The 13,432-nt window shown below is 51.1% G+C and overlaps 1 protein-coding gene across 1 annotated transcript in view; it reads left to right on the forward strand.

Moving 5' to 3' along the window:
* Positions 1 to 2,718: 2,718 nt before the first annotated feature.
* Positions 2,719 to 13,432, forward strand: part of PLXNA2 (plexin A2) — a 210,109-nt gene continuing 199,395 nt past the window's right edge. Inside the window, exon 1 of the mRNA XM_003792201.2 lies at positions 2,719 to 3,437. The gene's annotated coding sequence lies outside the window, so the exon portion shown is untranslated. The remainder of the gene's footprint in view (positions 3,438 to 13,432) is intronic.

A 13,432-nucleotide genomic window follows, 5' to 3' on the forward strand; every position in this document is an offset into this window, starting at 1 on the left:
AAACCATGAAACAAGGTGTTTTTAATTCCTAAAGCATATTATTATAATTGTATGCTTAGCTAATAAGATCCATATTTGTTCTAGCCTATTAGTACAACAACAATCTTTTCATTTTAATGATGGTATTAATTCTTTATTTTTGCATATGTCTGTTTTAATTCCTTCGGCTATCTGGAGATTGAAGGTAGAAATTCCCACCTTATAGATGGAAAAACTGAGGTCTAGAGAAGGTAGGGGTATTTCATTTAGGTTACCTCCTAGCAGGCAAGCTTAGTGCTCCTCCCATTGCTGTGCTGACAGCAGATATTTCCAGTCTCACAGAACACAGATCTCAGACCCTACTCAGGGGCAAGGTGGAAACTAGATGGCGTGGTGTCACCCGCTGGCAAAATGTTCTCCTACCTGTGTTCTCTTTCTCTTCCTCTATTCCTCCTTCTCTTCCTTTATTCAGTAAGGAGATGGGAGGCATGGAGGTGAAAGATGGGGCCAGTAGAGGGGTCTCTCTCATTTTATGCTTCCTTTCTCTTTATCCTAGAATTTACTTCTGGACCATGTGAGTGGTGATGGGAGGACAGTACCAGAAAATTACTTAAATTGTATTATAATCTTGCTAAAATGTGATTAAATTGAGGCATGAGGAAGAGATGTGATCTCGGGGTCATGCAGCACTTGATTTAGAACAAAAAAGGCCCTAATGTTCCGCATTAAGCTTTATTTCCACCCTTACCACTGGTGGCCTTTGGTGTAGCTGGCCAGACTGATGTTCCATGCAGTGAACAAATGGGGAAAGTGTTGCAAAATCTTCTAGCATCTTCTTCAAATCATCTTCCTTAATACATTGTGGTTTAGATTCAGTCAAGCCACACATAAGAGGATGGACTGTCTAGATGGGGAGACCAGATCTACATAAAAAGAGATAAATAATAATATCGGGTAAATGTGATAATTTTTTAAGAATGTTACAACAGTAAATCCTAGAGAAATTTGAAGAAAAGAACAGACATCATTGAAGAAAGACAACTTAGAGCCTTTGTGGTCCGCAAAACAAAACGAAAAACAACTAGTGAAAGTAACAGGGACATCAATTTCAACTGATTACAAAGAAGAACTTTTGAAGAATTAGCTAATTTCTACAGATGTTGGAGTAAAGCCTAGATTCCTCCAATCCTGTATTGAATAAACGATTGTTTGAGATGACTGGTGAGTTTAAATTTTTTTTTCTTTCTTTTTTTTTTTAGACACAGTCTCATTTTGTCACTCTTGGTAGAGTGCTGTGGCATCATAGCTCACAGCAACCTCAAACTCTTGGGCTCAAGCGATTCTCGTACTTCTCGTGCCTATAGTACCTGGGACTATAGGTGCCCGACACAACGCCCGGCTATTTTTAGAGGCGGGGGTGGGTCTCACTCCGCTCAGGCTGGTCTCCAACCTGTGACCTCAGGCAATCTACTCGCCTCAGCCTCCAAGAGTGCTGGTATTACAGGGGTGAACCACCGCTCCCAGCCTCTTAAATTTATTTATTTTTTCTGTCTCTGTCTCTCTCTCTCCTTTCTATCCTTCCCTCCTTCCTTCTGCCTCTTCTATTCTAAGAATTTCAGGCAACTGCTTTTAAGGTTTTCAGGAGTGATTTTTTGTTGTTGTTGTTTTCTGCTTATACCACTGAGGACTGTGGCCACAAGAGGGCAGTAGAGGAAACATCAGAATACTTGGACATGTTCGGTAAACTCGCGGTGCGCTCTGGTCGCCGGCAGGGACTACGCAGACCCTGAGAACTCGCCGGGGTCTAGCTTGCAGCCCCCTTCCGGAAAGCAGTGTAGAGAGACTGCGGTGACACTTGAGAGTACATGACTTGGAATCAGTGGTCTTAAGGGCAGCGATGCATTGTCATTCGGAATCTAGACACCTCTCACCTTAGGTTATTAAACTAAGTTATCTCACCGCCACTTCTCTGATTCCCCTACCAGGCAGGCTCTCCAGGTCTGGATACAAGAAGCTCCACTTCCATGTCCCCATCGCCCCCATCCAAGTTAGGACTTGCCAGACACCCAGGATCCCTAACAGAGTGGAATCTTGAGAATCAGTTTAGAGCAAGGCTCATCTTCGCATTGCAAAAAATGATAATTAATAACAACTTCAAACCTCATCCGGCAGCTTGTTGGCTTTTTGAAATTCACGAGAAGACATCTAATCTCAAAAATTCCGAGACCCCTGTCTCAAACCCAGTAGACAAGTCCGGTTCCTTCCCATTCACCCCTCACTCAAATTAAAGATGAAGAGAGGTGTGCAGTATGCGCGCGCGGTGACAGGTGATGCCAAGAGAGGGAGAGCTTCTGTCCCCACTGCCCTCACCCTCTGTGCTTGGGTCCTGGCACACACGCAACCCACTTCCTACCCTGCCACACCGAAGGCTAAGCCAGCTGGGCTCGCAGGGCCTCCACCCGAATCCCCAGGCCCTGGCAGCATTTTCCTCGCCCCCTCGGCCACTTAAGGTGGCTGGTGGGCCGGGGCTGAGCTAGGCGCAGGGCGGGCAGCGGGGCGGCCTCCCGATGCCAAACCTGATCCTCCTTTGTTGACAGCTTGCGGAGGAGGAAGTCCGCGCGGGCGGGGGCGGGGGCAGGGGGCTGGTTGGGGCGGGCGGTGCCAGCGGCGGGCGCGGCCCCGGCCCGGGCGGGCGCGGCCGGCAGGGAGCGGGTTAATGCTCGCGGCCTCTATGATAATGAGCTGCCTGGTAATATAGGGAGGCCGGCGCTGAGGGCTCCGCCGCCGCCGCTGCGCCGCCACCGCGGGAGCCCGAGCTGCCGGGCGGAGCGGCGTCCGCGCCAGACTGGAGCGGGAGGGCGGCAGAGCGCAGTTGCTGGGAATATCTCAGCTGAGAGGACGAGCCATCCACAGAGAGACCCTGCCAGCTCGGGAGCGGCAGGAAGCGCGAGTGCCGGAGAGAACGGAGCGAACCTCCGAGTAGATCTAGAAAGCCAGGTTCCCGGAGGAAATGGGACTGTGAACGAACCGGGAGCTGGAAGGGAAGGAAGCGCCGGGATTGCTGATGTCAGAGGAGCCCGGAAAGTCGCGCTGGAAAAATCTGAAGACAGCCGGGGCTTTGCTTCTTCCCCACGAGAGACACTACCAGACACCCCCACACGCCCCCTGGTCGCCTCCGGGCGCCCCCAGCCAGCCGGCGACAGCGCCCGGCAGGGCTGCAGCGGGGCGACGGAGGACTGAGGGGCGCGCGGACCGGAGACCGAGGGGCCACTTCAGGAATACAGATAAGTGGCTGGCGGCTTGACGTGGATTTTAATGAATTTGGACTCCATGTGGATTTGGTCGTCCCGGTGATTCCGAGCTGCGGGCAGGGAGAGGGGCCTCGAGCCGCCCTCGGCAGCCGGCGGCCGAGGCGGACAGAGCAGGGACGCAAGGACAGACAGACGTCGCCGAGCTGGGTAAGCGGCGGCTGGGCCGGGCGCTCGGAGTCGGTAGCGCCCTCCGCCCTCTCGCCAAACGCGCGCACACCCGCGGCGCCTTCTTCTGCGCCCGCCTCCTGGGGGTCCCGGCCCCGAGCACCCGGGCTCGGCTGCGGCGGGCAAGTCCCCGCGCGGGCTCGGCCACTTTCGCGGGCCGGAACGCGGCGTGCGTGTGAGTGCCGGCACACTCGCAGGCGCTGCGTCCCGCCCTGCTTCCCGGCCGGCCACCGGCGTCTCCGCCGCGGGCTGGGGGCGGCAGCAGAGCTCCGCCGCACGCCTCCACCACGCACCTGCCGGCACGCTGCGGCTTTGGGGAGCACTAGGGCGGCGAAGCTGTCCCGAGAGCTGGAGAGCAAAGGGGGTGGGGGGCTCGGTGGCATGAGCTAGCGAGACAGCCCCAAACCACTGTGGCCAGCGATAAATTGGGGGGCGTTCACTCCTGTGTCATAGTCCCTGGTAATGCTGGCTGTTCTTCAGGGGACTGGGATCAGAGGTAGGGGGATGCATCTTTGCGGGGTTCCATAAGGCTCAGGGAGCGATTCCAAGGCATTTAATGGGGATAATTGCTCCATCTTTCCCTATCTTCCTCGGTGGTGTAGCGCCCAGCAGGGGCCAAACCCCCTGGTTTGAACAGCAGAGGAGAGCTGGGGCTTGAAATGGGAGTTTGTTCAGGATCTAAGGGGCTCCTTGTGAACCATTTAAGACTATTTCCCTCCATGTGCTCCTTCTTGCCCCACCCCACAAGTGATGTAGGGATCTTAGAAAATTCTAGCCCTCTTGCATCCGTCCCACAGGTAGTGTAGATAAATGTTAGTCTAGTTCTGGTCTAGAAGGCTAAAGAGAGTCACTAGAAACTGCCATTGGAGATTCCCCTCCAAAAAAAAAAAATGTCCACCTGTTTGACATGACCCTCGGAGGACCTACCTACTCAAACTCAGGTCTACTCAGGAAGGACAAAGATAATGGGGGGGGGGAGGAGGGATGGTAAAAAGAAAAACAAACTTGGGGGTTTTAGGTCAGTTAAAGGTCTAGAAGTGATACCCTCCTGAGAGGGCCAAAATCTGATAGGTCTCCTGGAGGGCTTAGGACCCTGGAGTATCTATGGGTGGCACCCCAGTGTAAGGTATGCAAAGGGCATAAAAGTAGGATCAGTTTGGGGGAGCTGGACTGCTACTCACAGCTGGAGTCTGTGGCTTGGAGGCCCATCAGCTTGGCAGAACTAAGAAATGTTAGGGTGCATTCACCACCATCCATGCACAAGCGCAGTGGACTAGGTTTCTGAAGTGAGCGGCAAGCCAAGATGAGTATCTGGACTGGGCTGGGTTGGACACTTTGGGAGCAGGAGTCAGGTGGTTCAGTTCTTTCCTTCCCTGCACAATAGCAGGCTTCTTTCCCAGACCTTGAAACTTCACTCTTCCCTCTGGGCTGGCTTAGGATTCTGAGGCCTTCAGTTGAGTGACAGAGCACCAGGAAGAGATAGCCCTGACTGGAGGAATTTGGCTGTTCCTAATTGAAATGCACAACTTTTGTGCAATCACCCCAGAAAGCTCCTAGAGTTGCTAGCAACCCTCTCCCCTCTGACCTCCAGGCAAGAAGAGACAAGAATTCATTAACTTCCCCTTCACCTCACAGAGCACCATTTTTGAACTAATTACCTGTGATCTCTCCTCAGTGGCCTGAGGGCTGAGGGATGGTGCGGAAAGAAGGTAGGGAACCGAGGAGACAGAGTGGAATCTGTCTAGATAACCTGGGAGGGTGTTTTTCTTCCCCTTCTTCCCCCTGGCATCACAGCCTCTCACCTCCAACCCCTCCTTATCCCGGAACTTGCCCCTGCTGCCACCCGTCAGCATTACCTGAAGGAGCCATCTCCCTCCATCCACACCGATCCTCCTCAGGGAGCCGCTGATAAAGGCAGGGCCACACAGGGCAATGCAGACTGCCCTCTCGGCTCCCTCACTGTCCTCCGCAAATTGCATTAGGATGGGGGCAAATTGGCTTGCAAAGCAGTTAAATGGAAATGACATTTAGAGCGATGTGTTGCTGAGGAGCAGCAGGATCTGAAGTAGGGAAATACCTGAAAGTCTCTGCTGCCCAGGGACCAAGAATCTGGAAAGGGAATCCCAGCCAGCCCATCTCTCTGGCTAGGCATAGGGACTGGGGTCTGTCGCAGCCTAGAGTAGGACAGGGGGGCTGGCTAGCTTTTCATGTTCATCACCCAGAACCATGTCATTACAAGGTTGATGCCCTCCCCTCCTCAGAGCTGGCCTGAATAACTGCCCCTGTCTCCAGAGTGCCAGGAAACATTCACCCTCCAACTCTCTTGACCATCAAAAGCTGCAGATGTGGTGAATGTAAAAGTTCACCATCTGTTTTACTGGAGCCTGTGCTTAAAGTGACGTTAAAAAGAAAACCCTCAAAGAACAGCTTCTTCTCTGCTAGCTCCCTTTCCCATTTACAAATACTTCTGATTATTCAGCTAATCTTTATTTCATGGGCATGTTACAAGAAAACACAGGCGCAGGAGGGGAAGCCAGTGACATGGTTAAATATACAAGGCAGCAGCTGGCAGCAGCCTAAGCTCACCAGTTTAGGTGCTATGAAATATTTGTAGTGCTGGAGTTGTTGTCACTCTTTGGGGGTTCTATAGCTTCTGTCCTACCTCATTTTCTATGGCTGCCTTCCCAAGATATAGGGTTTGGTGTGGGGGAGGCAATTCTTGTCTCCAGCAGCACCCCCCACCCCAGCTGTCTCCCTGTGTTGCCACACAGCTGTCTCTGCACACACAAACCAGAGCACAGTATACTTCTGTCCATCATGGTAAACGGACAGGCAAGGAGCACCAAGCCAAGCCCTCCCTCCGTGCTGATCATAAAGAGACTGGGCCATTGTGTTACAGTCTGTTAACTAGAAATAATTCAGGACCATTCACAAGGAAGCTGGTAGACACAGGCTTGGAGGTTCTGGAGTTTTACAGCTCGGTGCTTGCCTCCCTCCTGACACCCTCCCCTCATCACTACCACCCTGCCCAGGGGCAGTCTCTTATTAATTCATTATATGTGAATATTCTATCTCTGCTCTCCACATATGCTCAGTTCAAACAATGATGAATGGAACCCTTAACAGTTTTTTCACTTAGTTACAAAGATTTTATGCCTGATTAGAGTAAACTGAGGAGTGGGTGTGTATCTCTTTCTTCCTTGGTCATTTCTAAGGTGAGCCCTGTGGAGACACAGAGAAAGGCCCTTCTTCCCAGGGTCAAACAGCTGGTCCCAAGGCACCCAGGAGGGATAGCTGGTAAGAAAGGGACACTCTTTTTCTCCTCAGTTGAGCCCTCAGGCTCACTCCAGCCTCATTCCCTGGCATTTGGGCATATGGAACCTCTTTATCTAGCTCCACACTTCTCCATCTGGAATTCCAGGGCAGAAATAGAGGTGAGAAAGTTCTTTGTTGGGGAGCAGGGTCCCTATCAGGCAAGTGTGTAAGAGGAGAAGAGGAAGGGAGGGTGAGAGCTGGAGGAAAAAAAAGAAAGAAAAAAAAAGCTTAGTTCTGAGCATTGCAAAAGTTCCCTGTTCCTACAGTTGGTTAACCATTAACCCCCTGGCCTACTCTGGCCATATCACCCACTTGGGTGAAAGGATATCTCTGGGAAACACAGAGGACTGGCAGGTGTTCCCCCATGGCCCCCCTCACGAGCCCAATAGAATGCATGTTCTCTCTCCCTGTCCCCTACAGTTCCAGACTCAGTCCTTGGTCCCCCTCTCACCCCATTCTCTACTTCCTCTGTACCAGCACACCTCCCACCCCCTGCCAGCTGTCCCTTCACCTGGCATTGCCTGTTGTTTGCAGGACAGGGTGGGTGTCAGAGACTCAGAGACTAGGGAGCTGGCAGGGTGGTGGGGAGAATAACTGAGGGGTGTGGGCTGGATTCCCACAGGACTCCAAGGCAGCACTCTTGGTTGGGATTATAAACAGCTTCAAAAATATATATAAACCCAGTAGGCTTAAGTTTGCTTGGGGGTGGGTGTATATGGATGGGGGCTGGGGAAGGGAGCTTTGTAGAAGCTGCATTCTTCTCCAGCTTGATTTTCCTAGTGCCTCTCACGGTAGGTCTGGCCTGTAGGTCCCCCCACCCCCTGAGATAGGCCATTTAATCCAAGGCCTTACCAAAGCAGTTCTAGCTGGTCAGGGCTAGTGTCCTGAATGTCAGAGAAGGCCAGCCTGTGTGCTGAAGATGCTGATTAAGATACAGGAGCAGATGCACACCTGGAAAGACAGAGTGAAGACGTGCACAGAAGCAGGGAGACAGAAAGGGAAGATTAAGACAGAGACTGACCTGGATGGGGCTGGAGAGAGCTGAGGGCAAACACGGGAAGAGCCAGGCTGGCAGAAGGGGCCAGGGGAGGCTCTGGGCTAAGCTGGGAAGCCGAAGTAGCAGGTTATCTCCACTAGAGGGGACTCTTGAAAACCAGGCTTGGCTCTAAACAGTGGCTTTTGTGCTTTTCTTTTTGTAAGAAGAAAAAAAAAATGCATGAGATATATTAAAAACTCCCAGCTGTCACTACCCAGAGAACACAACTGGTAGGGTCCTATAGGCAGTGGGACTTCTGGGCCCCTGTCTGGTTTTAGGGGGTGAGAAGGTGCCTGCAGCATTAAGGAGGGTGCATAGGGGTCACATGGGGGCTCAGAGCAGCTCTGGAGAGGTCTGCCCTAACAGGAGGTGTCTGGGTGTGCGAGCCAGGGAGGGGGACACATTCTCAAGTTAGCAGGCAGTCCAGTCTGCTGGCTGGCCTGCCAAGGGCCTCTTGCCTTTCTTTATCAGCGACAGAAGTTTTTTGGCCCATCCCCAAGGCGCCTTCACATGCCTTCCCTTCTTCCAACTGCCTAACTGTGGATTTTCGAAACGCTCTCAGGTGGTGGCAAAACTGCTCCTGAGGAGACTTTTTTAAAAAAGACCTTTCAGGAACTGAACGCATGTCAACGTTGTATCACTGATTTAATCTTTGTCTTCAGAGTCTCTGTGGGAGCCTTTCTCTGAATTATAATTCCCCCTTTCATTTCAGCAGAAGACAATATTGAGAGAGAGCAGAGTCCAGAGGCTTTTCTCATCTAAGGAGATAATAACTGTCTAACAGGGGTATGGAAAAATATTGAAGTTTTGGGACGGGCAGGAGGCCAGAGCGTAGCAGCGTCTCTTCAGATCTGATACCATCCCCTGATATTTCATCTTGGTTTACCTTTGGCTCAAATTTACCTGAGAGTCAAGGAGTGGGAGAGGGGAAGAGGGGACAGAGAAAAGAAAGAAGAAAAACAAGATAAATGCATCGTGCTATGAAAGTTTAATTCTGCTTTTCCTTGGCTAAAATTGCTTTCAGGGTGAGACATAAAAGGCAGTGGAGTTGCCCTTGGAAAGTTCAACTAGTCTTTCAGAAGGAAGAGAAGGAGAGATCCTACTGCTCAGAGTGAATGGCTTGTGAATGATCCTTGCTCCTCGGTGACCCCCTCCTACCTTGCCCCCAGACACACACCTTCTCTCTGAGGCACTACGAAGGACAGCAGCTTCTGACAGAGGAGCCCCCAGAGGAATTATCCTCCCAGGCTTTCCCTTGTATTATAACAACCTCCCACCCGGCCTTAGCTCCTGGGTTGGGTATGGGGGGCCAGAAGAAGGAGGGAGGTGGGAGGACTACTGAACACCTTCTCCAACTTTACCTTTAGACTTGAATTTTTGCACTAGAGTTGTTCCCCCTTGCACCGAACCAAATAGGTAGACACTTAAAGCAGGAATTGGAATTCATTTAAGTTTAAATAAACAGGGACCAGTCACCTACCCAGTGCCAAGAATGTGGTAGCTCCCTCCCTCCTCCCTCCCTCCTAGTAGAAGGATGAAAGAGTACTATCTCCTATCTTCAGGGAATTTACAGTATTCTTGATAGGGCAGGGAGAGAATTACATAAACCAAGTACCCTCAAATATCTTTGGCAGAATGGAGTTATCTGTGCACTAGAGGTTAAGAGGAAGTAAAGGCAGAGAGCTCTTCAAAGCACAAACAAGTCAATGGGAGGTGGAGATTTCCAGGGATGAGTTTCCCATGAAGGATGACTACCTAATGCTGTCCCATACTCTAGCCTTTCAGAACCACCCCTGCCTAACCATTTTCCCCACTCATTCTCCTCTGTGAATTAGAAACTGACAAGGCCTGAGTTGTTTTCCATTAGTTAATATTCCAAAGCAAGGTCTCTGGGGTGCATATTCCCAAGGGGTTTTCATGTTGTATTCTATGAAAAATTTATTGCTTTCTGGTGCCTCTGAAGCTGGCAGTGTAGCTGCCAGTGGGGTTCATCAGGAAATGTTCACATTCAAGCATCCCGAATCCTGCTGCTTACTCACCCACTCTTCCCTGAATGAAATCGTGGCATGAACAGGACCTGAGGGAAAGTTCAGATTTTTATCTCTACCCCTTGGTTGAGGGAGGGATTGCCTCTGCTGTATGTTGGCTAGCTGGGGAAGGATCTACTCTCTTTTAAGGTCACAAAGAAAGCAGAGAACGGCTGCTGGAGGGAGGCTAGGAGGACGCAGACTTCAACTCAACTTAAAGCATTCTCTGATCCTTAGAAGGAAAGTGGTGGTCTCCCTGCACCTTGGTCAGGGCTAGGGGGGTGCCATGGCAGAGATGCTCCAGGGCACGAGAACAGACCTGGGGGGCACGCTTGGGCTTCAAGAAGCCTGTGAAACCTTCACAGTCCAGTGCTTTCAGGAATTATGCTGGTATATGTATTTATATATTTCTTAAGAGAAGGAGTTTGTGGTTCTCCTCACCCAATGTAAAGAATCAGTAGGGCCTTCCCTGTCCTTAGTTTCTGCATCTGCTCTGGTGTTATAATGGAGCTGTAACCTCAGTCCCTCCCACAAGTCCAAAGTGGTGAAGGACACACTGTTGGAGTGAGCAGGAGCAGTCTAGAGACAGCTCAGAGTGTCAGGGGCACCTGTGACTATGACAGATCTTTAAACATCTCCGACCAGGGGCCGGGGGTGGAGGCACAGGCTGCCACGTAGAATGCTCTGCTTTCTAAGGGAGAGAGGGTGGGAGGTTCAGGAGCAGAGGAAGGGGTATAGAGAAAAGCTGTGCTGCCAGGTAAAGGCAGGAGGACCAGCAGGCAGACAGAAGTGGCAAGAGGGGATGTTGCCTCTTTGAAGTGGTTTCCTGCTTCATAAAAGCGAAAGGCCTCGGCTGGGCTGGGTAAATATTACGTTGGCCTCTGACCTCCCACCTCCCCTGACTGCTCCCCTAGCTTCCCATTTTTTTTTTTTTTTTCGGTCTGGAGGAACAAAGATACCTGAGGAAGAAGAGACTAGTCTCTGAACTTCACAGAGGACGGGGTTCTTAGCCAAAGCCCAACTCAAAGCCAGACAGGAAGACCCAGCTCTCCTCACTCCCATGCGCCGCGCCCCACCAGCATAGCTCTACCAGGTCTCTGCTGCAGTAGTGGGCAGCAGTGTTTGCCAGGAAGATGGTGTTTGCCAGGAACGCGGCTGTCTCAGGATTTCACAGTCCCCTGACGATACTGACACCCCACCCTCACCCCACCTGCCTGTGCCGTTCTAACAAGTTCTTTCACTCTAGTGGAACAAAACCCACGCCATCAAAACCCACGCCACCATGTTTTCTGCAAGGCAGACACCTCCAGGTTTATTTGGAAATGAACAAAATTCTAGTCAAACACCCATCCACTGCCCCCCTTTGGGGTATTAAGCTATTCGATTTGGGGGTCCCAAGGACTTAAAAAGAATGATCTGAACTTCATGTGGAGGTGAAATCCATACCCAGCACCTTCCTGCAGGAGGTCTGGGCCCTGCTAAGATGGTTGAGAACAGATGGTCAGGAAGAGACTGGTGTCAAAGAATAGGGTCCTAACACAGAAGAACAAAGGGCCTCCCGTCACACTTGGAGCCCCTCCCTCTTCCTAAAGATTTCTCACCTGCTGACCAGTGCTTACTCTACATTTGTTCCCTGGTCCCAGGAGGGAGATAAGAGGGAGATAAGAGGGAGTCACGAGACACTGGCAGAATTAGCTCCTGCCTCTTACTCAGGACCTCAGTTTCTCCATCTGCACAATGGGAATGAATAGTTTTTTCATAACTGCTCAAGAACCCTGGACTCAGGCACAGGAAGATGGTGTTGGAAGAGTTGGAAAAATGATAAGTACTACAAACATGGATAACTGGCCTAAATTTTAGAGCAGGAATAAAAAACCAAGCTAGGGGTATTTTTTTCCGTCTAATTCCCATCTCTCTCTCTCTCTCTCTCTCTAAATTTGTTTGGAATTTATGAAGAAAAATAAGATTGTATTTAAAGAAAATGTGTGGGCTAAAGACTCATCAGAGACTAGAAACTGAGGGGAATGATAACGGTGGCCCCAGCAGTGAGGCCACATGCAGGGCTTGCGGTCAGCTTTTAGCCAGTGGGATTGGAAATTGAATTCTGAATTTGCTACCCTTGGGCTTTTGGTGCCTTCAGCACCTTCAGAGATGCGCGACACTGTCATAGACCTGGTGAGTTGGCATTGCTCTGGGAGTCTACCCCCCCATGGCAGAGGAAGGGGAAGAGCTCCTGGGTCTCTGGCTGTCTGGATGCAATGGAACTTCATCTCCCCTACAAAGAGAGCTCCTAGGAGCAGGGACTTGGATGGGGCAGACATGGCATGAAGAGCATTAGCAGAAGCAGGAGCAGGGTCCAGGAGCCCACGCTGGTCTCAAGGATCAGATCTTTGGCTGGCAGTGATCACTGGTGAAAACACAGAAGGATATCTGGTGGGAAGTATCAACTGTCTCCTAGTAGACCAAGAAGCTCTCTGATGCCTTCCTCAGCTGGAGCACAAGACACCTTGCCTCTTGTTAGAAGTGCAGACTGTGGGAAGGCACCTGTCACAGAAGAGAGCCCTGTGCACCTAACAGCACTGGCCAACAGTCTCCTGTAGAACATGGGGATGCCACGATGCCTTGCCTTCTTTTCTAAATATTATTTTTAAGGAGAGGTTTGAATCCCCCAAAAAATAGATATTATATGTAAAATACTTGAATTGTACCTGAGTATTTATTTGGTAGCAGCTTTTAACCAAGTCCACATCATGGTGTGAAACCCAAGCCTAGGCTGGGTAACTGGATTTCCCTGAGCCACACAGCAAGTTGCCATTCACTGCTCTCCAATTGTGAGGACTTTGGTCTGCCCAGCCTCACCCAGCATACTCTCTCAATCTACCCACTTAGCCTCCTTCTCTTTCCAGTCTCTCGTCCCCTAACCCCAAGGCTGGCAACCTCCCTGTCTCTCTCTTCCTTGGATTTGAGAAGACACACATCTCATGATAAAGCAGCATTCCCCGCCCCCCGCCTCCGAGAACTGACCTCTCCTCTTTTCTACCCATCTGCTAGCCCTTAGCACATACCAGGGCCCCTCTGTGGGGCCAGGCAGTGTGGTGTATAAAGCCCCCCCCACCCCCATGAAATAGCAGCAACCAGCTTTCCTCCATCCACAGCAAGCCTTGCTATTTGCACAGTCAATGGCTCTGGCAAGGCCAAGCCACCTCTCCCTCCCCGAGAAGCACTGTGGGCACTGTTTGTGTTTCAGTCTCTATAGACTCAGCATTCACAACTTGAAGAGGCTGAGACAATGACCCGAGCAGCTGCCTGCAGACTGTGCTGGCTGGGAGGCACAGAAAGCTCCCAACTCTCATGAGGCTGCAGGGAGCTACAGGCCCAGAGGATTTGGGCACCATGCACCTGTGAGCTTTCCCAGGCAGCCATGGCTGACCCCGAGGAATGAAGGGGAGACTGGGATCCAGAGGACCTGGTCCAGGCCACTTGATTGGCTTCCGTTGCATTATCCCAACTTCCTGGACCCTACTGTGCACCAGCTTCATAGTCTCTGGGGTCCTGGAGGAAAGACTAGGGCTCTGGATCATGAGGAAGCAGCCATTTCT

Source organism: Otolemur garnettii, unplaced genomic scaffold (assembly GCF_000181295.1).
Source record: "Otolemur garnettii isolate 467f Iridium unplaced genomic scaffold, OtoGar3 scaffold00055, whole genome shotgun sequence".
Lineage (NCBI taxonomy): Eukaryota > Metazoa > Chordata > Mammalia > Primates > Galagidae > Otolemur > Otolemur garnettii.